This window comes from Polypterus senegalus, chromosome 2 (genome assembly GCF_016835505.1).
Source record: "Polypterus senegalus isolate Bchr_013 chromosome 2, ASM1683550v1, whole genome shotgun sequence".
Lineage (NCBI taxonomy): Eukaryota > Metazoa > Chordata > Cladistia > Polypteriformes > Polypteridae > Polypterus > Polypterus senegalus.
This window is the reverse complement of record NC_053155.1, coordinates 133516890-133539834: the sequence shown is the minus strand read 5'-3', so window position 1 is coordinate 133539834 and position 22945 is coordinate 133516890. Positions and strand designations below refer to the sequence as shown.

Genomic DNA, 22945 nt, shown 5'->3' with positions numbered 1-22945 from the left:
AATCACAGACAGTTTTAGGAAACACTTTGTGGGAAGGTGAACTACCCTTTTCCAAAAAGAACTTAGAAGTAAGCCTGAATGCTCTTCAATAGTGTTTCCACCTTAGGTTTATAACCACAAAGCCCATACTTTTCCTTCATGATAATGAACACTGTGTATGTTCTGATGATGCTAGAAGGGGTTTCTTGTTGATGTCTGTTAAGTGCTTTGTACTGTTGCTTAGTATACCCAAGTGGGCATAAAAACACTCCCAGACACCCTTTTGAAACCATTTTCTTTGGGAATAGGAAGGCAACAAAATCAGTCACTGTTCCTCAGGGTGTGGCTCTCTGACGCTATGTGGCTAAATCCATCTCTACAATTCATTCTTTCCTCAAACCTTTGCCCCATGAAGTTCTCCTCTTCCTAGGCCTTCTCTTCTCTTTCCTTACTTTATGTTTTGTTCACTCAGAGGAGGCTTTTAATGACTGCAAGCATTGCCCCTAAATTGTTTTTAGCCTCTCACTGGAAATCACCTGCTCTTGTTTCTCCTGCATTCTGCAAGTCTTCATTTTACAGTCTTACCCTTTTTGAACCTTCCGTATATCAGATCAATGACTCTTCCAGATAAATAAAATAAAAATTTAAACACAAAAAAATGCCAATGTAATGCCTATGCAATGTGGCTTTCTAAAGACCACTGTTAATGCACTATTACTCTAATGCAGCGGTTCCCAAACTCTATCCTGGAGACCCCCTCTGGCTGCAGGTTTTTGTTCCAACCAACTTTATTTTTTCATTGGACTCCTAGCCTAAATAACCAGGTGTTCTGGTTATTTAATTGATACTTACTAATTAGTGAGTCTGACTCTGAAGTAGTTGCAGCTTTCATCATCCTGGGTGTCTGCTTGCTGTTAATTGTCACTATGAGTGTTAAATTAAGGGAGCAAACTACGCAGGAATAGGGGGAAATATTAGGAAAACAACAAAAGAGAGTTAAGCATTTATAGAAAAACAAATATTTTGAAATATCTTATAAATGTAAAAGCCATACTGTTGTGCTTTTCTGAATGCAGAATAAGAGAAGAGAAAAAAAGACCAGCTAATTAAATGAGATCAGTCTTTACTGATTATCATCACTGATTGTGAATCTATTTGGAAGAAAAACCATGCAGCCACAGGGGGCTGGTGTTTAATGAAAAGGGAGTGAGGCTGGTTAGAGAAGGGATCAACATCCCTGTCCTTTTACAGTTTCAGCAAATTTATGTGATAAACTCGTTCGCCTCAGCCGACGATTGGGTTGTTTAACCAAATGATCGAGTCCTTTTCTTTCCCTAATTTCATGCGGGCCTTGCCAATGTGCCAATAATTTAGAGTGGGAAGATGGTACGAGCACCATTACACAATCCCCTGGGAGAAACTCCCGGAGGGTTGTGTTTCTATTAAAATATAGTGAATGGGCTGCTTGAGTTCTTTAAGTTTGCTTTTAGTAAGGGTGTGATTTTCGCCAATCTATCGCGTAACTACGTGATATATTCCAAAATATTTGAGGAGGGGTTGACCACTTCTTCCCATCCTTCTTTTAACATCTCCATTAAACCACAGGGATGTCTTCCATACAATAACTCAAAAGAAGAAAACCCAGTAGAGGCCTGTGGGATCTCCCTGTAGGCAAATAACACAAAGGGGAGCAACTGATCCCAGTTCCTTCCATCCTTTCTAACTACCATGCCCAACATCGGTTTCAAAGTTTGATTAAATCGTTCCACCAACCCATCTCTTTGAGGATGGTAGACCGATGTTATAAGATGTTTAATTGGTTGCAGATGGTTCTAAGGGTTGTATGAGGTCTATACTGACTGTCCCAATTGGCCACCTGCTCCTTAGTTAAGTTGTCATAAGCTCTTTGCGCTGCACCCTTCAAGTAGGGTGCCAGGAGGTACACCCATTCTGACCGTGGCGATGCATTCCATTTTGCGGTGCGTTCAAAAATTTAGAAGTAGGTCTTCACATCATCTCCCTCAGTTAAATACGACAGCTGAGGGGGAAGAGACAGAGTGGCCTCCGTCCGCACCTCTGCTGCAGTCCGTGCCTCCATCTCTGCCAACTGGGTGTGAGTTTCTCCCTTCTGTACCTTCAGGGTGTGTAGTTCTGCCATCATGGTGGTCAAAACGGTGTTAAGATCCTGCTCTTCAGTCATCTTTAAGAACAAAAAAAATCCTGCCGACTATGCCAATTGTGATAGAAAAAGAGTTCCACAACTAGGAAAAAAAAAAAAAAGTTGGGGACCATACCTGTATAATGTCCACAGGACAATGAAAACAAACAGGCAACATATGGTAATCAAAATACTTTACATCACAACAACATATACAAAATGGTGGTTTATATACATAAAAAGATGGCGGATGGAAATGATTTGACCGGAAATGAAGTTGAAACTGGCAGACAGATGCGACGTCATCAAAAGTGACTGGAAGTGAAATATGGGTGGAAGTGATGTCATCGATAGGAGACCGAAAGTGTCGTTATAGATTGGAGCCGGAAGTGAAGTCATCAGACGATGCCGGAGGTGATGTTCTGGTGGCCATCTTTGAACCCGGAAGTAAGTCTGTTTAATTTTCTTCCTTTTGCCTGAAGAAAGAGATAAAGACAGAGAAGCATTAGTACCGTAGATTGACCCTCTGTCTTGCGATATTTAACTCACCTCTGAGCTTGTTGACTAACTCCTAATCGCAAGTGTGTGACATTATATTATATATACATACATACATACATACACTGTAAAGACAAAAGATACAAACAATACAAATCATAAAATAATGAAAGCTTAGTTTAACTTTTTCTCTGCTGTAGATAAAGGCATGTAACTTTATCAGTTCTATCTCTTGGCTTAGATAGAACTTTCCTGTCTTATAGTAAAATGCACACGAGTTATGAATCCTGAATTTTCAGTTCATGAGGTTAAGATGGATAAGTTCTCTCACTGATTATGAAGTTTCTATTACTGGAAAGTAGTGCTCATTTGCTCACAGAAGCTATCCTTTGCCCTGGCTCAGGGAGACCAACTCAATCCAAGCTCTCTCTTTCTCGCTCTGTGTGTGTGTGTGTGCATGCATTAGTGCGTACATGTGGTGCAGCTCTGCCCTTTCCTTTTGGATTTAGAGTTTGAAATTTATAATAGCCAGTACTTATCCTGCACAAGACTATTATCTTTAGTTACAGTTAACACCATACCATAGTACATTAGATGGCTTTGTCCTATCAAGTTGCAGTTAATAGTTCTTGTAATCCAAGTATACTTACAGATTGAGGTGAGTGATTCTTGGTTTCTTTCCTGGTGGGGTTTCTCCAGACACGAGGAAGGGTTTTTCAAGGTGCCTCCTTTTCCTTGTTCAGAAGGTCTTCTTCACCTTTGGTCACACCTTCTGATTTTGGGTGGTACTGCAGTCTGTGGATGCTAGTCAGTCAGTGACTGTTGTTAGAAAGGCAAACATGTGGTTTACATACAGTCTCTCTCTCTGCACCTGTCTTCTCTGTCCCTCAGTAAGGTTGAACTAATGGTAACCTAGTCCAAACTCCAACACAGAGGAGCATGGTTCCCCTCTGTAGAAAAGGGAATGCTTTGACCTCTATTATGGCCACTTCCTATCAGCTAGGCGTTCTGACTATGGCCATCCAAAGCACGGCCAGGTCAAGCAGCAGTATAGTGAGACAACAGCAATTAGTTAGGTATTTATAGTTAGGAACAGAGGTTGTTTCATGGAGTTCTTGTGTGCACATAAGTCTATCCTCTTGTTTGAATACTGGTGCAAAGTTATCTGTCAATCGATGTTACTCAACCTGGATTTATGGTCCTTTGTTCAGAACTTGAGTCCATTTTGTGCCTTAGAGACAGATGTTCCTGGCTGTTACATGGTCTGGATTCAGTCATCTCATCAGATAATGATGCAGCTGCTGCATTCCAAACAGAAACACAGTCGGGCAAACAGACTTTTGTGTGGTGATAAGAGGTTCCAGCCTGGTAAAATGGATAATGCCAGTCTTTCAGTCTCAGGCCACAATGTTGAAATTTTCACTTTTTCAATGCATTACTATCTTCAACATTCTATCAAAGATACATGATTGCAGTCATACACTGCCTGGACAAAAAAAAAAGTCGCCACCAAAAAAAAAGTCACACACTCTAATATTTCGTTGGACCGCCTTTAGCTTTGATTACGGCACGCATTCACTGTGGCATTGTTTCAATAAGCTTTTGCAATGTCACAAGATTTAGTTCCATCCAGTGTTGCATTCATTTTTCACCAAGATCTTGCATTGATGATGGTAGAGTCCGAGCGCAGAACAAAGCCTTCTCCAGCACATCCCAAAGATTCTCAATGGGGTTAAGTTCTGGACTCTGTGGTGGCCAATCCATGTGTGAAAATGATGTCTCATGCTCCCTGAACCACTCTTTCACAATTTGAGCCCGATGAATCCTGCCATTGTCATTTTGGAATATACCCGTGCCATCAGGGAAGAAAAAAATCCATTGATGGAATAACCTGGTCATTCAGTATATTCAGGTAGTCAGCTGACCTCATTCTTGGAGCACATACTGTTGCTGAACCTAGACCTGACCAACTGCAACAACCCCAGATCATAGCATTGCCCCCACAGGCTTGTACAGTAGGCACTAGGCATGATGTGTGCATCACTTCAGTGGCCTCTCTTCTTACCCTGATGTGCCCATCACTCTGGAACAGGGTAAATCTGGACTCAGACCACATGACCTTCTTCCATTGCTCCAGAGTCCAATCTTTATGCTCCCTAGCAAACTGAAGCCTTTTTTTTCCCGGTTTGACTCACTGATTAGTAGTTTTCTTACGACTACACAGCTGTTCAGTCCCAATCCCTTGAGTTCCCTTTGCATTGTGCGTGTGGAAATGCTCTTACTTTCACTATTAAACATAGAGCTGAGTTCTACTGTTGTTTTTCTTCGATTTGATTTCACCAGACGTTTAAGTGATCGCTGATCACGATCATTCAGGATTTTTTTCCGGCCACATTTCATCCTCGTAGACAATGGGTCCCCACTATCCTTCCAGTTTTTAATAATGCATTGGGCAGTTCTTAACCCAATTTTAGTAGTTTCTGCGATCTCCTTAGATGTTTTCTCTGCTTGATGCATGCCAACGATTTGACCCTTCTCAAACAGACTAACATCTTTTCCAGTACCACGAGATGTGTCTTTCGACATGGTTGTTTAAGAAATGAGAAGCAACATATTGCACCAGTCGGGGTTAAATAACGTGTTGCCAGCTGAAAGATAATCGCCCTTGCAGTAATTATCCAATAGGAGGCTCGTACCTATTTGCTTAGTTAAATCCAGGTGGCGACTTTTTTTTTGGCCAGGCAGTGTATTTTGCTAACTGTCTGCCAGATAAAGACTTAAGGTGTGACTTGTCCACATTCTGTTCATTCTAAATAACACAATCATATATCATTGACTAGAACTAATATGCAGTATCAGGGTCTGAGTTTGAAGTAAATCATTCAGATTTGCCCCCTAAATGGTAAATTGTCATCTGGACTTTGAATGGAATGCTTTCTTTAATTCAATTTTTGGCAGCTCTGATTAATATATAAAGACTTCTGTATAGCAGATGTTATGCTATTTTAGATACTTCTGAGTTTTGAATGGTTTATTTGAAAGTTATATATATTATACCTAGGTATTACCATGACAAAGTTTTTAGCAAATTTTTGATTGAATTATTCAATACTTCCTTTACATATGTGGACACTGTTGGAAAGCTTTAATTAATATGAGTTTGTAATCTTCTGAATTATAACAACAATAATACATCATTCATTTTTTATTTCTTAAGTGAAGAATAAATGCTCAAAAGTTTATTATTGTATTTAACCTTACCTTGTCTGCATTGGTATTTTTGGAAATTATCTAATTCTCATGGAATTTTCTGCCTTGCAGCCAATGCTCCAGGGACAGCCCCTGTGATCATGAAATGAATATAGCAGATTTAGCAATGGATTTTACATTTCAGATGGTTGTATCAAGCATTTGCCAAATATTTCCCATTTGAAATTACAGATCCTATTTTAGTGCATTCCCACTAGTGTGGCCAATTACCAATTTCAATGAATTAAATCAAAGGAAGTTGAAAAACAAATACAGAGGTCATAAATTAAATACAGATGTGAACAGTGAATATATAAAGTATTGAAAAAAAAGAACAGAGGTTCACCATATCCAACTATTAAGTGGCATTACTCAGTGATCTATGGATGACGGCATGGTTCCACTTCTTACATTTCACACAGATATGCATCCACTAACATAACTTAATGTGTGAAGAAATGACTGTGATATTTATATAAAACAGATAATCAAATAGAAAGCAGACCAAAATAAGAGAGTGTATAGGAAGACAGATATAGGACAGGTTCATATCAAGAATTATAAAATATGAAGTATTGTGCATTTGTGTAAAGAAGATACATGGAGAAAGAAACAAGCTTAATAAGAAATGTAGCAATGTGTCTTTGGCATGACCTACAAAGAACAAATTTAGCATTTGCAGTCTAGGCAAACCAAAAAGTGGGCAAATGGAGAGGATCTTTATAATAAAGGTGTTTAGAATGCAATAGTGGTGATATAGTCAGTGAAGGATGGAGGCTGACAAAATTAAAAAAAGAAAAAAGAGAAAGCAAACTAATCAGTGTTTACACATAGGATAGATTAAAGCACAAACCTATTACAAACTATGCATTTTTACTATGGCTTTGTGATGGGTAAACCAAGGAAAGTTACAGTTCAAGTAAATTATCAGGTAAGGGGTTAATTTGTAGTAATCAAGGTTTAGAGATTAATATCCAAACAGTTCCACTAAAAACAATGACATAATAAAGAGAGATTATGTATTAAAGGGAATTAGAAAAGGTTGTTAAGAGGAACCATGGATTTTAGAATCATTGTTAAAACTTATCTAACTTAAATGTCAGCAAAACACTACTATTCTAAAAAGGAAGAAAATCTAAGATATCGTCTTTTGTTTTATACCTTTACTTCTCTTACTGAGGCAATCAGAAAGCTATCACATATCCATTTAATTTCAGCTTCCTGTCACAAATTCACTTGAACTCTCACTGCATATATCTGTCCTAGCAGCTCATTTACCCTTCATTCATCAAATCTAAACTGAAGATATATCCTTTATCCATGACATTCAAAAATGACTCCTCACCCTTATGGTGTGTGATATGTAATTAATTATCTCTGCAACATGTTGTGCTCCATCAGATTTCTTAATATATCTACAGGAGTACAGATTTATTATGGTTGGTCTATCTTTATGTCTGTATGTACAACTCAATGTATTGTTTTGTTTCCCTTGTAATTCAATTACTTTTTATTGGAATTTAAATAGTTTTTCATATGAAGGAAGGATGCTATATCAAGTCTAATTAATTAGATGTTGAGATTAAATTTCTTATTCTAAAATTTGTGTTTTTACTTCAACTAGTTAACTGTGACAACTTCCCTTTTGAGAATCATGCTGTATTCAGTTCTTGTCTGAAAAGAAGTAAAGAGGTGAATTTGACTGGCAAACAGTATCCATTTAATACTCCCAATTACTTGGGAAATAAAGGGTAAGCCAAAATGCTGTGAACAAATTTAATATTCTATTACAAATTAACCACAATTATTGAGACAAGGCAACAAGGATATTAAATTAAAGTGAATATTCAAGCTTTTAACAGTTCTTGTACATTATGGTGATACTACAGGCAGCACAGATTGTGGGGCAGTTATTGCATCCAGCAACTGGTATCAAGAACTGGCATCCTTTCTAAAATGACAATCTCTGGAGAAATTACTTTGGGTTCTCTCCCATCATAAAACAAAATTAAGCCTTTCCATGCAGTGATTTTTTTAATTAAGTAATTTCATCAGGTCTAGGTCCCATAAACCCAATTCTGGGTTGTCAAATGGTTCATTGAGAATGGATGTATTGGAAGTGCAAAAGTAAGAATCGTAATAAGGAGACTTTTGAACATGTGTGGTCCAAATAAGTCACAATATCCAATACAGTGCATGGAATTTTGAATAATTTTTAAAGATATTCAGATCATTTTTAACCAGTCTTGCAGTTACCCGAGTTAGTGCTCGTGAGGTGTCACCCTTGTCCACCCATCCCTCCATTATCCAACTCACTATATCCTAACTACAGGGTCACAGGGGTCTGCTGGAGCCAATCCCAGCCAACACAGGGCGCAAGTCAGGAAACAAACCTGGGCGCCTGCCCACCGCAGCCCTTGTCCATTAACAAATCAAAATGTCCAAATCATGTCAAAACTGTCAACTCACCCTTTGAATTGTAAATATAGATGCAAAACTTATCTGCATTTTATTGGTGATATATTTCCAAAACAGAAACATTTGCCAGATTCCAAGCTGTATTTATAAACTGAAAAGTGGAAGATGAGCCTGGGTAAGTAAATGACAAGGTAATAAATTTTTCCTTGTGCTACTGACTTCCCTTTAAGTCTGGATCATTAGAACTTATAAAACCATCGTTTTTGAGTAAAATGACAGCAAATAAAGACTAAGACCAAAAGATCACATAAAACAGAAAAAGTGTAAGTAGTTTTGACTGGACCGATGTAGTTTGACAAATGTTTATTAGAAATGCATTGCAAGTCACTTGCAATGAACTTGCTGCCCATCGAGTGTTGCCCAAATACTATCTGGATAGTCTGTGGCTCATGTGCCCCTGTATTGAGCAGGTTTCATACAGGACAGATGCAAGGTTACACGATAAATGTAAAATAATGTATACATTTTCAATATAATTAATGGCTAATTGAACTATATTATATTTGTAAATAAATACATCACTCTTACCTGAAAACACCTTTCAGGAATTTATTTCAAATTGCTCTATAATTTCAAATATATTATATTTGTAAATGTATACATCACTCTTACCTGAAAAAGCCTTTAAAGAATTTATTTCAAATTGCTCTATACAAAAGAACAAGGAAATAAAACTAATTTTAAAATTCAAAAGGATGATGTATACTATACATCCTTACGTACATTCCACAATAAATATGAAAATTAAACAGTATGCTATGAAGTATATGATAAAAAAAAAAAAACCTTTGATGTGTAGAACAAACTTGTAGAGACACATCTCTCTTAATTTATTATACAAATAAATGTTTAGGAAGAAAAGCCGGGTGATCCCTTCGAAAGGCAATCCAGCTGATCCACGTGCTCCTTTGTGCTTTTCTTCTTTCCTTCCCCATCTCTCATTGTCTTGGTCTTTTTTGTGTTCTCACTGAGCAGAAACCACACACAATGCAAGACCCCACCTCCTTTCATGTGTCTTCTAAACAAGTACCTTGTAAGTGCCATTTAGGATGGATGGGTATCCTGTCCAAGGTTCTATGCCCAGATGGGAAGTCCCAGGTGGATGGACAAGCATCCTGCCTGCATGTATTTGAAATACATAAAAGGGAAGGACTGTCTCTAGGGGCTGTTTATTCCCCCAGGATGCTAGACGGCAATAACCCTGGGCATCGATACCTGTTCAGATACCACCAGGGAATGCCGGGAATTGTACACTGGTAGCACGGTCCTGCCTGGGTCCGTGGGTGCTGCAAGTTGGTGCTGCAGAGAATTACACTTCCTATTATTATTTACGATTTCTATATGACCGTTAAGTATTTCCAACAAGTAAAGCCCTGGTGCAGGAAGTACTCTCAGGTCCTTAATAAAAGGGACCACAATGTCTTGTCCAGGTGAGTCGGAGCTGGGAGGGAAGCAAGGATCGGCAGTGTGGAGAGAAAGAGACACCATATGCATTCTTTGTAAAAAGGTAACTTGTGCAATAAACACCCCTTTATTTTGAATCTGAGACTGTTTGTATGTTCGTTTTTGGGGTTTGGGGCTCAGTGGCACCCCCTAGCCATCATAATTGGTGTAGTCAGCAGAATTATCTGGATGTCTGGTTGGTAGAAACCTGTTTTAAACAAATTTTTGAGAGAGGAAATCCCAACACAACTTTGTGTTTTTGTTTGTTTTTTTTTATACTTGCGAGTGTCCTATCTCATATAATGGGGAGAAAGGAAAGGAAGGAAGGAAAACCAGAGGGACTCAAAGAAGCACTACTTTGGTTAGTGTCATGCATCTTTGGAGCTACCCAGTAGGAGGTGAGGAGGAGAGGCTAGTGATACTGTCCTCAGAAACACGTCCGTAACAAAGACGGGAATACTTTTTGAAGGATAGTAGATACAGTGAAAGCTTGGACTCAGAAGTATGTGTTGCTGCTGGGTTTAATCTACCCGGGGAATCACTATGAATGTCCAAAGTGTTCCTACTTTTTCATTTACAGTATGTTACAAATAGTCATTAGCTTAAGTAATTTGTGTATCACCCAGAGTGTGACAGTTTGATTGAATGTTTCAAAACAGATACTTAAAAACTTGTAGTGAAAAATCAAATAGATTTGAAACAGATTTACTTGTACATCCATTTGCATTTAGAGAGGCACTGCAGGTTCATATACTGAGTTTATGATTGGTGACAGAGAGGCATACTGGTCCTTGGCTGGAATGTGTAGCAAAATGTTAGTTTGCTCCTCTCACACATAATATGGCCACATAAATTTATTTTAAAATATGTTTGCATTATTTGTTCACATTGGAATGAACTTAGGGTATCAGATAGTGTTATCTGCTATACCTAATATATACGGATTGCCACATGCTGAATTTTTCATAATCCAACATTGTTTGAAAGGGATATGCTCCAGTGGCAAAACTACAAAAGACAGCACCCTGGGAGGAGTTAGTAGTTTTGTGATTTAGAAAATTTCACACTTGGGGAAAGAAGCACAGTAATTATTTCCAGAAATGCATGAACCAATTATAACAACTCTTGTTGCTATGGGCAGGACACAAGAATCTGCATGAAATGGTCTCTATTATGAGGTACCACCTTATACAAGAAGTCATTCCCTCAAAAGTATAGGGTTAGGTTTGGTAAATTTTAAGCATTTTCTTTATTAAACTGAATCAGGTTTCCTGATTAGTAAGGGGAAACATCATGCGACTTAAGGGACATATTGTCACTGCTCTTTGCCTCAACTTCACTATAAGGCCTGTCACAACCAGTTACTATGTACTATGAGTTGGGGATAACCATCTCAGCTAACCATCTATTTGTAACAACACCTTTGGATATTTCCATAGATCATCTTACAGTTGTGCTTGAAAGTTTGTGAACCCTTTAGAATTTTCTATATTTCTTCATAAATATGACCTAAAATCATCAGATTTTCACTCAAGTCCTAAAAGTAGATAAATAGAAACCAGCTAAACAAATGAGAGAAAAATATTACACTTGGTAATTTATTTATTGAGGAAAATGATCGAATATTACAGATTTGTGAGTGGCAAAAGTATATAAACCTTTGCTTTAAGTATCTGGTGTGACCCCCCCCCTTGCAGCAATAACGGCAACTAAACGTTTCCGGTAACTTTTGATCATTCCTGCACACTGGCTTGGAGAAATTTTAGCCCATTCCTCCATACAGAACAGCTTCAACTCTGGGATGTTGGTGGGTTTCCTCACATAAACTGTTCGCTTCAGGTCCTTCCAAAACATTTCGATTGGATTAAGGTCAGGACTTTGACTTGGGCATTCCAAAATATTAACTTTATTCTTCTTTAACCATTCTTTGGCAGAATGACTAGTGTGCTTAGGGTCGTTGTCTTGCTGCACGACCCACCTTCTCTTGAGATTCAGTTCATGGACAGATGTCTTGACATTTTCCTTTAGTATTCCCTGATATAATTCAGAATTCATTGTTCCATCAATGAAGGCAAGCTGTCCTGGCCCAGATGCAGCAAAAACAGGCCCAAACCATTATACTACCACCACCACCATGTTTCACAGATGGGATAAGGTTTTTATGCTGGAATGCAGGGTTTTCCTTTCTCCAAACATAACGCTTTTCATTTAAACCAAAAAGTTCTATTTTCATCCGTCCACATAACATTCTTCCAATAGCCTTCTGGTTTGTCCACGTGATCTTTAGCAAACTGCAGACGAGCAGCAATGTTTTTTTTTGGAGAGCAGTGGCTTTCTCCTTGCAACCCTGCCATGCACACCATTGTTGTTCAGTGTTCTCCCGACGGTGGACTCATGAACATGAATATTAGCCAATGTGAGAGAGGCCTTCAGTTGGTTAGAAGTTACCCTGGGGTCCTTTGTGACCTCACCGACTATTGACGATTACATGCCTTGCTCTTGGAGTGATCTTTGTTGGTCGACCACTCCTGGGCAAGGTAACAATGGTCTTGAATTTCCCCCATTTGTACACAATCTGTCTGAATGTGGATTGGTGGAGTCCAAACTCTTTAGAGATGGTTTTGTAACCTTTTCCAGCCTGATGAGCATCAACAATTCTTTTTCCGAGGTCCTCAGAAATCTCCTTTGTTCAGGCCATGATACACTTCCACAAACATGCATTGTGAAGAGCAAACTTTGATAGATCCCTGTTCTTTAAATAACACAGGGTGCCCACTCACACCTGATTGTCATCGAATTGATTGAAAACACCTGACTCTAATTTCACCTTCAAACTAACTGCTAATCTGAGAGGTTCACACACTTTTGCCATTCACAAATATGTGATATTCGATCATTTTCCTCAATAAATAAATAACCAAGTACAATATTTTTGTCTCATTTGTTTAACTGGTTTCTCTTTATCTACTTATAGGACTTGAGTGAAAATCTGATGTTTTAGGTCATATTTATGCAGAAATATAGAAAATTCTAAAGGGTTCAAACACAACTGTATATACAATAGTATAGTAATTCTATGATGGGGTCAAGATTTTTAAAGTGACATTTTGGGTAATTTTTTATTATTACTTTTTTATCAGTAATATCATGATTGTTACTGTTTAGTGTCACTATGATTATCACATTAGAACAATATAGAGGAGAACAGGACATTCAGTCCAACAAAGCTCACCAGTCCTATTCCACTTAATTCTTCTAAAAAAACCATCAAGTCTAGGTTTGCAAGTCCCTAAAGTCTTACTGTCTACCACACTACTTGGTGGCTTATTCCACTCTGTGTAAAGAACTTCCAAATATTTATATGAAATTTACCCTTAACAAGTTTCCAGCTGTGTTCTTGATGAAGTCATTTTCAAATAACAGTCACAATCCACTGTAATAATTTCCTTCATAATCTTAAATACTTAAATCATGTCATCTCTTAATCTTCGTTTGCTTAACATGATGCTATGCGCTGATGCTGAAGTGAATCGTGCATTGTGTGGTGCATGATGCCATGACAGCCACACTATTTAAGGTCACACAGCATATCAAAGGAACACCACATGGTTTTCAAATAAAGGAAGGACAACACAAAATTTTCTTTGGCAACATTATTTAAGAAAATGTTTCAGGCTTAACCATTGTTTTGTTTTAGAAATATTGCTTTTTCTTATGAAATGATCTCTAACTGTTTTGCCTAATGCTTGTCTTTTTGAAAAAATCCTCTCAATTTCTGCTTCTGTTCTGTTTTCTTTAATTGATCACTTTAGTTAAGGTCAAAACAGTTGTGATGATGGGTCTACAGTATACGGTTCAGCTAATGCAGAACCAGAAAACAGCTATGCCTTGTTCACACGGGCGTTAAGTTTTTGGATAAACGAACTTGCTCTGAACGTCCTAGACGTTTGTTGCATTTTGTGGTGGCGATCGATTGACTTCTGCACCGGCGTTCGTTTGTCTCTGTCTAACGCCAGCCTGCAGCCCAAATTGTAGTTTGTGTGTTAACCTGTGGAGGCAGTGTCGGGAACTGGATATGAAAGCCCTTGTTTTATTTGAGGTGCCTCCTTTCAATAAGGACCATTTTGCTATGTTAGATATTAATCTTCTTGGGAGAAGAAGGGAGAGAAAAAAAAATGCCGCCGCTACTGGGTTCATCCTCTGACTGCACAACTTCCCTATGTATAGCATGTAGGATCATGGGATATATCCGGACCTCCGAAGCGTAAAATAAACGCACAGAAAACAAACTAGAAGCGGTTTCCTTGCGTTCTTTGGGTTTTGAACGCCAAGAAAAAGCTGCATGCAACGTTTTTTTGATGCCGTATAAACGCGCTGCCGGACAATCGCACGTCACCAAAGCCCGTGTGAACACTCTCATTGACTCCTACGTGTAGAAAACACTCTGCGATTGATCCGCGCTCACCGGACGCTACAAACGCAAAAAAACCCCTCGATTTTAACGCCCGTGTGAACAAGGCTTAAGTGTTGCTGTCTACATTAAGACATTCGAAGGCTAATTCACTAAAATCATGTATAAAATAGGCGCAGACGTAACCAAAAAGAGAAAAAGCACCACATGCTGTCCTGATTGTTCCCAGCTATGATGCATAGCCTCGTAATTCTTTGCACAATAAGCAATTATACAGGAACGTTCCTTGCATCAATACCATGGCATGGAGAATGGTCAAGGCTTTTCGTGTCATGGGGTGTTATGTCTTTACATCTGTCATCTCCACACAGCATTACTTATTGCCAACCATGGCCATGCAGACTCAATTTAGTGGCTTCTTCGGTGTAGACTATCAGGTAGACAGGAGAATTACCGTGATGGTTCACCACAAAGAAGCCACCAAATACGTCGGCTAAGGATGCTGGAACTCTCAGTCTTCCTGGATCAGGAATTGTCTGTCAACTAGGCTGATGACATACTCCACTCATTTGTGTTGCTGGACAGAATGATGGGAGTTCTGATGGTAGAACCTGAATTACTATCATTTTGACCACTTTTTAGGGTGGGTTAACTACAATATCCAATAATCCACTTGGACCCAGCGCCCATGATTTTTAGGGAAAAGAAAAAAAAAAAAAGTGTGCATACTGGCTTCCTTGGATCATGTCTTCAGGCATTGTATCTTTGGGTGTCAGACTCCAGCTGAGGCAGGATTTTCAGATTTAATACAATCTGTAACCAAAGCGTCACCCAAATCAAGGCATGCCAGGGGAGCACCCCACAAAGGATATCAGCAAGTTGGTTAGCTCATTCAGCAAATGTTTCATAGCTGCAGTTGTTTCAAACATTGTAAGATATACCTTCAAGTCATGTTCTCTCAATTCAGAATGCTTCATATGCAGTAGTTGGCACTTACCTTTCTCCTTGGAGAAAGGCACTGTTCAGACAGTAACTGTGGCATGTTCACCCAGAACTATGCTATAATTTCTTGCTGCATGTCATCAGCATAGACAGAGACTGTGGGGTGTATAACATGTATCAGAGAGATTAGGTATGCGTTGCGAAAGGCAATTAGTATAGGCTCGAGAGACAAGTTAAAAAAGGAGAGAAGAAAGTGGAGGGCCCGGTCTCTTACCTTTATACTGTAAGTCTGGAAGGGTTATGATATCACTGAATTGGTGAGAATGAAATGTGGAGGGTGATGAATACAGCATACAGATTATATTAATGTACAATAATCCATGCTGATGCTCATGATACAAGACAGAAAACTACAGTCCATGTAATGAAATATTATGTTGGAGCCTGTGGAAGACTACAAGCAGTATCAATGATGTAAACAGATGAGTCACATGACCTGCCCCTTGCCAAGCATGAATAAAGCCTGTTTGATCTGAGCGAATTAATTTAGAGATTACTAACCAAAGAAATTTTAAAGATTGAAATTTGACAATCTGTAGGTTCTGTGCTTTTTTTAATAGGGTGATTGTGACAGCGTTAATGAAACTGTTCAGTCCAGCAGAAGAGACAGTCCTATTAAGTAATTTCCAAAATGCAGAAAAGAGCTCTGGTGGCAGCATAGAACATATCTAAGCCTTCCTAAATTTAATCCAAGTAAACAGAAATAGAAAGTATGTGGAGGATTACTTTGGACAAAAAGGAATCAAGTTCATCAGGGTTTAATCAGAGAGTGTTCAGAAAAAAAATTTGGAATAGAATTTCTCAAAATGCTTACTTTTTTCATTTGAGTTATTAACTCTACACCAAATGGATGATATAGTAGCAAAGGTGTCACTTTTTCTCAACCTGAGAGCCAGTACCTAACTAGCTATTTCTCCAGTGGCCTGACCCTGCAAATTTAGACCTCTGTAAAAGAACAGAATTAATTTCTATTCTCAAATTAGAATTCAAAAGTTCATAATCAGAATCGTTGACAAGAGGTGGAGTATTCTCCAGAGCAGCAAAATGAAATTCCAGCTCAGAAATATTTAGTCTATAGGAGCATTGCAAATAAAAATAAATAAAATCAATCACAAAGTGCCCCTTCTGGTTGCCACCCAGACAAAAGGAATATCATCCACTGCCCCAGAAATGATTTTTATACATTCTCTCAAAACAGAATGTAACTTCTGGGTTAATGTGAAATCACACAGAAATGAGGAATTGAATCACCAACAAGCTGTATGGGATGACAATCATGAAAAATAAAGTTTGGAAAGGGAACATTGGTGGTCAGAGAGAGAGAGAGAGAGAGAGAGAGAGGCCTGTCAAGCATTAGGCAAAGATGAAGCAAGTAAGCAAGACAAAAAAAAAAAAAATCTATCTTTGAGTAAGGGTAGTTTTGGACAGAATGATATGATAATTCTTCAGCAGTGGAACTGAGACACCAAAAGCAGTCAGGCAAGCTTAAGTCAAATTCGAAGTTGTAAAGTAACCAACTGGAATGAGCAGTACATTGGTGAAAAGGTGGAGGAAGTTTATCGAATTGTGAGTTCATGTATACATTAAACAATGCCCTTCCAGAAAACCATTTTAAACACTCAGTGTTAACATTCTAACTGGAACAGAATAATAAACAAAAATAAAAAAGCAACCAAAAAAAAAAAAAAAAAAACCACAACACCACACCACAGGCAATAAGGAAGCTGCATCAGGTACCAGGCCTCTATAACTGAATGTTGCTCAAAGACAAGGAGAATGGAGGGGCAATGAAAGCAAAAGCAGGTTGATTGAAATGTCCAAGGACAAATCTGATGCACATTTACATTCATTACAAAAAAGCAATAGAGACAAGGATTCAAAAGCTCCATTGTGGAATAAACTACAGTTCAAACTAATATAATATATAGCTATAATGTGTGATGATAAAGGAGTATACTGGTGTATATTAAATCAAAATTCTGTAAATTTCAGTACAGTATACATATCAAAGCATACAAATGTTTTACCGATTTGGTCTGTGCGATTTTTTGTCTACAAAACCTTTTGAACTCTACAACATAAGGATACTTTTAGGCATGAAACAGGAGCTGTGTAGTTGTGACAAAAAGAACAAAGCATAAATTACAGTGTAGAACCTTAAAAGACAAGGTTGCCCAGTAGTTAGCACTATTGACATACAGCCCCAGGGTTAGTGGTTTCACTCTTGTGTCTCTTTGTTGTTTACACATCCTGTGTTCAGATAAGTTTTCTAGTTTCCTCCTGTCTCTTAAAAACATGATGTTAAATTTACATGACATGTCTAAGATGACCCAGTGTGATGAGATGTGGATGTGTGCATAAATATTCTATATATTGGACTTTCTTCCCATGGTCGTTTCCTGCCTTGTGCCCAGTGGTGCTGGAATATGTTCCAGCTCTCAAGGACCCTAAATAGAGATACATTTATTAGGTACAAATATATTAGACCAAATAAAAAGATACAAAATGTCTAATAAAATGATCAGCCTAGTATAGGTGCTATTTTTTCCTTCTCAGGTTTCAAACTGTACAGTATTGCCCTTCTGTTTTATAGGAAGGAACAACGATTTAAAGACAGTGAGGAGTGAGCAGACAGGGAACCAGCACACTTCTGTGTATGGCCTCTAAAACCACTTGCCCTACTAAAATTAATGTTTCAGGATGTATTAGGGCTCTCATTATTTTCGCTACACCTTTCTTGAAGTCAATACTTTGTTATCCATAAGCATCAACACTGACATCAACTGAATACCTAAAAAGGTCAATTATGTGTCTTTCAAGAAGGAATGTCTCTTTTTAAATAGCTCAGTTTGTTGTTTAATGGAAACTGGGTGCCTTTAAAAATGAGTGGTGCAAATTTTTACAAATTTTTACCTGTTCTATTCTGAAACAGTCATTTCTTTTAAAAATGTGATGCTTCTATTTAATTTCAAAGAGAACCATTAACCAAGACCAAGAGAAAACATAAAACAAATTAAAACCAGAAAAATAAATCTGAAAAGCTAGCAATAACAAACTCAACACTCTAATGCAGAACTTCATCCCTATCAGTATGGGTCAGTCCTTGAACCAAATACAAATTATTAAAACAAATCAAACATGTATGACGATCTTTCTAATGTCAAAATGATAAAAGGGGATCCCCATTCCCACCAATTATTTGGATAAACCACTGAATTCTACTGTAGAAAGAGTGAACAAAGAAAAGCTTAAGAATACAACTTCACAAGAACACTCACAATGTTCATCACTACAGGATGATTCTGATCCTACACTTCTATAGAAATTACCTCATTATATTAACTATATGTTAGACCTAAAATCTATACAGTTTAGGGTACTTCTACAGTACCCAAGGACAAAAGATAAAATGACAGACCTATGAATTTTCACTTAAAGAGGTTAATAGCAATCATCATAAATTGAAAATTGCTAAGAGCTGCCTGTCTACACTATCCGCAGATACATTTTTCTGGCCCATCAGAGAGTATTATTCCACTAGACAAAGTCCGGTTTTGATCTCGGATCTTGAAGACATTTATATTACCTTAGCTGCGGACTCTAAACTTGCTCTGCTTGAGAAAGTGTGGCTGTGTGCTTGAGCCCATATCCTTGTGAATTCACGGTTGCCTCATTCAGGGATAAACAACAGCCACCTACATTCATAAGGTTGCTTTTACACTACAACTCTGGTGTGACCCGATTCCGAATTTTCCACATATCTGACAGAGACCAAATTTTGGCGTCAACATCCAAAAATCACATTATAACTTCATTTTTTGAGATCAGACACAGGCCGTTTTTGTATGTGGTACGTTTTCCGATTGCCCATGTCCGATCTGAGTTTAAAGGGCCAGAATGAATTATTGCTAAGCGATATGGCTTGATTATGTAATTTTTATGCAATATATTACATATTTAAACAGAAAAAGTGCAAGTGCATGTGATCAGGAATGCAACCTGTAATTTAAAAAAAAGTGTATGATTGCTCCTGTTAGAAGTTCTAGTAACAGCTGTCACTGGTCATACAGTTTGAAGCCATATGCTTTCAAATCACTGGTCGAAATCCTATACTTTAAACAACAGAGGGTAGCAGGGTAGCAGTGGAAGTGATAGGCCAGCATGCTAAGCGGCAAGTTTGTGTGTATGTATGGCTTCTAGTAATTGATACAAGGTCTGATGAATTCTGCTTGTGTATTTGTGCCAGCCAGCTCTGTGTGAAGCAGAGGTACACATTTTAAACGCAATGTGCTTTACATAGTCAGAATACTTTCTAAAGTAATAAGTAACATACCACAATGCTTAATTTATTGAAATAAAAATACCTAATTTACTAAAGAAAACTATTTTTTTTTTAAACAAAGCAAAGACACCACAAATGGATGCATTAGTCAGGGGTATCCAGATACTGTTCCACGAAAGGTCTTCTACCAATCCACAAGAAATGGATGGATCTACTGTTTTATTATGTTTTGTGTTTTCAAACTACTAATTTTAAATTATTATGCAGCTCTTCAGTTTGAATTGTTCAGAAATTATAATACAGCAAGCTGTTCTAAAGCATCATCAGAAAGACATAATCATTAAGACTTGCTTATTTCATATTGTAGTCCTGGGCCACCAAGATGCTCACTGACCCCAGCTGTCGATGGATTATTGCACTTTTACATTGGTCTTTTAGGTAGATTGCCCCACTAGTTGGAATTCTTATGTGACTTTGACAGGCCCACCATTTATATTGGCTCCTTTACAGTTGGCATTGAAGCTGATTATCTGCCTGATAAATGCAAGCTCATACTATGGGTGACTCATCCCTTGGCAAAGTTTTAAAAAAATATATATATCACAGCTATTATTCCTACTTACAGCACATGACTGCACAATTTTTTTGCTTGAATACACAAGAATATTGGCACGCACTGTCTCTGGGCTTAGGATTTAATAACAAATGCTGGACAATGATAAAAAATTTTATGGACAGAATTTCTAGGCGCAACCATGGTGTGGAGGGGGGTCCGGTTTGGTGGACTCAGGATTGGGTCACTGCTTTTTGCAGATGATGTTGTTCCGTTTGCTTCATCAGGCCGTGATCTTCATCTCACTCTGGATCGGTTCGCAGTTGAGTGTGAAGCAGCTGGGATGGGAATCAGCACCTCCAAATCCAAGACCATGGTCCTCAGCCCTCTCAGGGTTGGGAAAGAGATCCTGCCCCAAGTGGAGGAGTTCAAGGATCTTGGGGTCTTGTTCACGAGTGAGGGAAGAATGGAGCGTGAGATCGACAGGCGGATCGATGCGGCGTCTGCATTGGTCGGTCGTGGTGAAAAAGGAGCTGAACCGTAAGGCAAAGCTCTCAATTTACCAGTTGATCTACGTTCCTACCCTCACCTATGGTCATGAGCTATGGGTGGTGACCGAAAGAACGAGATTGTGAATACAAGCAGCTGAAATGAGTTTCCTCCACAGGGTGTCTGGGTTTTCCCTTAAAGATAGGGTGAGAAGCTCAGTCATCTGGGAGGGGACTCAGATTAGAGCCGCTGCTCCTCTGCATCGAGAGGAGTCCGATGAGGTGGCTTGGGTAACTGATCAGGACGCCTCCCTGGCAAGGTGGTGTTCCGGGCATGTCCAACCAGGAGGATGACCCAGGGAAGACCCAGGACACGCTGGAAGGACTATGTCTCCCAGCTGGCCTAGGAACTCCTCGGGATTCCCCCGGAAGAGCTAGAAGAAGTGGCCGGGGAGAGGGAAGTCTGGGCTTCTCTGTTCACGCTCCTGCCCCTGCGGACCAACCTTGGATAAGCGGAAGAAGATGGATGGATGGATGCTGGACAGTGAAATGTGCAGTTTTTAATAGAAAAAAAGTAACGAAAAAGAAATACACTATTGATTACATTTTACAACTTAAAATAACTTTATTAAATATTTACAACTTCCTAAAATAAATGCAAAATATCCGTTTTCTCTGCAAAAGAGAAAAGATGGCTCCAGCATGCTGACCATAGTAAACTTTTCAAGTCTCTTTTCTGGGCAATGTCTGTGTTGTGTTGCCAATTTAAATCTTTTCTTGTATTTGCCAATTTCAGATAGGACTTTTTTTTGAAAGTCTGCTCCGAAGGCCAGCACCCTGGAATAGTCATTTATTGTTGCAGATGACAGTGGTTTTTTGCGTTTATTTAAAGAAGCCCACTGAGGACCTGTAAGGTATCCTTTTCTCACACTACAGACTTTGATGTACTTATCTCTCCTGTGCAGTTGTGCAATTGGGTCTTCTGCTTCTTTTTCTATCCTAGTTAAGTTTAGTTTTTAGAGATTAGGGTTTGTATTAAATATTTAGTTTCCTGGCAATATGGTAAATGGTATAACCTTCAAAACAACAATAAACTGACATATTTCTTGAGAAGCCTGTTTCGTTTTTGCTAATTTTTGAACACAGAACTGAATTTAGGAATGCCATTATCTTGCAACTCAAGGAAAGACCATTTACTTTCTTTATTGAACAGAATAACAGGTTTCAGCAGCTCTAACATAATTACAAAAGTCTGGCTAACAACCAATTAGCATTTAAACATAATTAATAGAGGGTGAGCTAAGAGAGTTTACAATTAGGACATTCAGTCGTATGTGAATAGTAAATTATAAATCAGTAATTTCAAGATGCAATAGCCATTAGAAAAATTAGTAACGTCCTGGTTGTATTTTAAAATCATTTTAATGATATCTTGCTAAAAAAAAGTGTCAGTTTCTTTCAAAAACCTACACATTTCTGCATGACTGCAAACTTCTGAACGCTACGTTTATTGTTCTTGTCTTTTTTATTTTAATGAGCGCACACCTTACATTGCTTTGCCAGGTAACAATGATGTACACGGTCAAACAGGTTCTGTCACAGGAAGTAACTTGCTTCGTTCGTTACAATGGCATTCAAACAATGCAAGCACTGTAGAATTAGCTGCAAATGTGTTTCATTTTTTCAAATATGCTAGAGAAGACCTCGACAATTATTTTTTAATCAAAATATTTTGGTCAGAACTTTATTTGGGCCAATTAATCATTTCCATATAATGTAAAACATAATAAAAAGTAATTCACAAGGAAAAATCTCAAGCCTTTTACATCCTCTACGGTTCATCTGTAAAACAAGTGTAAGGAGCCTGGTTCACTGCGAACGGAATTTTAAAACCAGTCACCGTAGACAGTACGGTACTGGGAACTTCATTACGGATTTGGGGGATTCTTTAAAAAAAATAAACAAATAATCTTACGTACACGAATAAAAATTAATTACATGATAAATATCATAATACATACAAATGATGTATTATGTAGTAATGATTAAATTACAAGTTTTCAAATACCAAATACGAAAAATGGAACAGTAGTAAACACTACCAACCTTCCTGAACTTAGTATATTACCTCTCCGGCATCATTGATTGACAGTAACAGCTTTTTAAAAACCCGCCCATGATTAATTTATAGTCTAAGGGGGGTGGCGCATGATTCGCTGCACAGAACCTCACATGTGATTGACTGCTCATTGCCTAAAAACATAAAGGCGGTATCACAAAGACAACTCCGCCCACCTGCGTTGAAAATAGGTGAAATAAAGCCTTTCATTTACTAATACCCAGAGACTGAGGGGGCGTTGCAGGAAAAGAAAAAAAAAAAACCTTTCACGAGCAGTACACTACG

The 22945-nt window shown here is 38.3% G+C and overlaps 1 long non-coding RNA gene across 6 annotated transcripts; it reads right to left on the bottom strand.

Annotated features, from left to right (window-relative positions):
- Positions 1–1066: 1066 nt before the first annotated feature.
- On the bottom strand, positions 1067–22692 carry LOC120523380. 6 transcript variants are annotated; one of them, XR_005632606.1, is made up of 5 exons: positions 22648–22692; positions 5897–5977; positions 3286–4000; positions 2373–2613; positions 1067–2240 (listed from the first exon to the last, which is right to left on the bottom strand). It is a non-coding gene; the product is annotated as an uncharacterized LOC120523380 (long non-coding RNA). The 6 variants fall into 6 exon arrangements; XR_005632607.1 differs by lacking the exon at positions 1067–2240 and having other exon boundaries at positions 2252–2613; positions 3286–3454; positions 3823–4000; XR_005632604.1 differs by lacking the exon at positions 1067–2240 and having other exon boundaries at positions 2252–2613.
- Between the last annotated feature and the right edge of the window lie 253 nt (positions 22693–22945).